The sequence below is a fragment of the Nicotiana attenuata genome, unplaced genomic scaffold (genome assembly GCF_001879085.1).
Source record: "Nicotiana attenuata strain UT unplaced genomic scaffold, NIATTr2, whole genome shotgun sequence".
Classification (NCBI taxonomy): domain Eukaryota; kingdom Viridiplantae; phylum Streptophyta; class Magnoliopsida; order Solanales; family Solanaceae; genus Nicotiana; species Nicotiana attenuata.
The window spans coordinates 4,774-8,456 of NW_017672883.1; positions in this window are offsets into that span (position 1 = coordinate 4,774).

Here is a 3,683-nt window from a genome sequence, read left to right on the forward strand (position 1 = left end):
CTGTAGATTACGTGTCCAAGTGGGTGGAAGCTGCTGCATTACCCACCAATGATGCTAAGGTGGTAGTCGGGTTTCTAAAGAAGAACATATTCACCCGCTTTGGGACACCGCGTGCAATTATTAGCGATGGAGGAACTCATTTCTGCAACCGGGCCTTCGAGAAGTTGTTGGCTAAATATGATGTGCGCCACAAGGTGGCTACTCCATACCACCCACAGACCAGTGGACAGGTTGAGGTGTCCAACAGAGAGATCAAGAGCGTATTGACAAAAACTGTAAATGCTATAAGAACTGACTGGTCAAGAAAGCTGGATGATGCGCTATGGGCTTACAGGACAGCATTCAAGACACCAATTGGTATGTCACCATATAAGTTGGTGTTTGGGAAGGCCTGTCACCTACCTGTAGAACTGGAACATAAAGCGTGGTGGGCACTGAAACAGCTGAATTTAGACTTGGAAGCTGCGGGCACGTCGAGAGTCACGGAATTACATGAGCTAGAGGAGTTCCGGTATCTGGCTTTTGAGAGCACAAGGCTATATAAAGAGAGAATGAAAAGGCTTTACGATCAGAACATCATTGAACGAAATTTCAAACCTGGGGACAGGGTACTGCTTTACAACTCAAGACTGCGGTTATTCCCAAGTAAGCTAAAGTCAAGGTGGTCTGGACCATTTCGCGTGGTTGAAGTGTTTCCTTCCGGAGCTGTGGAAGTTTCTACTGAAGATGACTCTCGTACATTTAGAGTCAATGGTCAGCGGTTGAAATTGTATGTGGGCATGAACGAGCCTAAGGAGATGACCGAGCTGCATTTGAATGAACCCCAGAGGTCAAGCGAACCTTAATTTCGCTCAAATGAGTCGTGCCGCGACGTTAAATCAGGCGCTACGTGGGAGGCAACCCATGACATTATTGTGATTGTGACCTTTGTAATCTATTTATAAATCAGAGAGGCCCTTCGACCGCGGTTCCACCGCGACCGCGGTGAAACCGCGGTCAAAAGGGCTCGAGGAAACTCATTGCCGCGGTTCCACCGCGACCGCGGCAGAACCGCGGCGAATACAGACGCGGCCCAGGTAAGTTTTTTTTTTTTTAATTTTAATTTTTTCTTTCCTTTTTTTTAAACCCACAACCCCCCCCCCCCTATCTAATCCCAAATACATCCGCCCCAACCCCCATCCCTTTCCTTTTTCTCTCTCTTTTTCTCAAAATCCCTTCTTCTTCTTCTTCTTCTCCAAACCTCCATTCTCCACCCTCTTCCTCTCCAACCTCCATTAACACACCCCCATTTTCTCTCCCTCTTCACCTCAAGTAAGTTAATCTTCTCCCTTTCTATTTCTTTCTATTATAAGTAGTGTAATTGTTAGATTAGCAATTTTAGTTAAATCCTAGTTAGGATTAGTGTATTAATTTGCATTTTTTTTTTTATTTTGTTTGCTTTCTTTTATGTTTGCCATTGTTGTAGTTGTTGTAGTTGATGTTGATGAGGTTGTTTGGTGCCAAATTAATTGGGTCTCCATTGTTAATTAATTGTGAAGTTGTTTGGTGGTTTGGAGGCCTAAATTTAGATTTTTGTGGTATAGTATGGATTGGGTCATGTGTTGGCCGAAAATTGTGGCACTAAGTTGTATATTTTTTGGGGTGTTTACGCCAACCTAAGTTGAGATGTTGTAGTTGATGGTGGTTGTTGTTGAGATGTTGTAGTTGATGGTGGTTGTTGTGTAGTTGAGATATTGTTGTTGCTAGTTGTTGTTGTGTAGTTGCTTGTTGGTTTGTTGATAGTTGTTGTAGAGTAGTATTGTTGGTATGGTGATATTTGTTGTAGAATGGTGTTTGATATATGGTGGTGTTGTATGTCATGGGTACCATTGAATGGAATAAGTGTGGGGTGTATTATACCGGACGTGGTAAGAAAATTATAGAGCTATTGTGGGGGTTGTTATGAGTGAAGTCAGGAGCTATATTTGGTGTCATTGGGTGGTGAAGTCTGAGTAACCACCTTATTGGCACTAGCTAGGGCATATGTTGATGGTTTGTTTGATTATTTGCAGGTCCAATGGCTCCCAAAAGGAACAGGCGCTCTGGAGGCACATCTCAACGACCTGCGTATGATGAATCCAGATTCCAATCGGAACTGGCAGAGGACGATTTCAACGCCAAGGCTACCAAAACTTTTATCCCTGAAATCCGATTGATCGGGCAGCCCTCCGAGCCGAAAAAGTGGAGATGTATGAGGAGATACGGAGGCGGGAAATGGAGTTCTTATTTGCTGACACTGCACCAGTTAACAAGATGCTGGGAAGGATTTTGATGCGGCACGGGTAATTGGAGATGAAATGGTCTTACGGGGCCCGCTGCTGACAAAGGGATTCTATTTCCCTTCCTTGGTGACCAAATTGTGCTTGATGAGAAACACCCCTACCAACCCTGGTGATGGCGATTTGCCTCCCAAAGCAGCTTTCAAAGCTTCTAGCATCAGAGTGGGCAGGGGCACCCGCACTACAATTGAAATTGATGATGAGGAGGATGATCCGGTCCCTGTTGCACCATCCAGGAGGTCTGTTGACAGTGCCGGGCCCTCTCGGCGCCCCCATTCTGGAGTAGACCTATCACGCTCACAGTCCTCCCGGCCTATGCTGCCCTCCTTGGAGGAAGAGGTCGCGGATCTCCGCACCTCGGTGGATGGTCTACACACACGGATGGACGCCATGTCACAGAGGCAGGCTAGATCTGAGAGCTGGTTTATGGCTTGGCTACGCGCATTGGGGAGGGCTTGCCATGTAGACCCCAGCACCGTCTCCGACTCGGATTGAGTCTCAGGGAAGTCTTCTCACTCTTCTATTCTTTATTGTATTGATATGGCATGGGGACATGCCATGATTTTAAGTGTGGGGTGGGAGACTTGCTCTAACTGTGTATTCAAATGTATATAGCTGTTGTTGTGTGGTAACAGTAGATGTGGTGTACATATGTGAGTAAGTATATTAGGAGTAGCTGACTTGGCCCAACGACGGACACTTGTTGACGGGTCTCTTGAGGGTCAAAGTCAGATATATATATATATATAAAAAAAAAATTGTAGAGGACTCTTCCTGACGACGGACTAGGTGGACAGTACTCTTGAGGGAAGTAGTCCATGTAGAATTTTTTTTTTTAGGTAGTGTAGTACCTCCCCCTTGGTTTTTCTTTTGACCACGGTTCTTTTCCAAGGGTTTTTCTTGAACCGGGTTAGGTAGATTTTTCTTTTATAGTTTTAGGATTAAATGGGTGAAGGTCAGAATGTAACCCCAAATGTGCACACTTGCAAAGAAAACGAACTAAGGGTGTAAGATCTAAGCTTGTTTGTGGACTCATAATATATGCCTTAATTTTGCACATCTTGTCTTGCTTGAACACTCGTATGATTGTGTTGATGAACTGATTCGGAATGAGTTACATGCTAACTGTGTGAGTTGTTACTTGCATCCTATGTTTGCATATGATACCTAGAACTTGCCCTGTGTGTTTGCAAAGCGAAATAGAAGTCATTTGGTTTTAGAGATGATTGAGGCATTTCTTTGTGCAACCCTTTATACTTGAGAATCCACCTGTGCATATTACCATAGTTAACCCCTTTGAGCTTGAAGCCTGTTCTTTGATAACCCTATAATGATCTAAATCGCTGTGTTTGAATAAGCTAATTG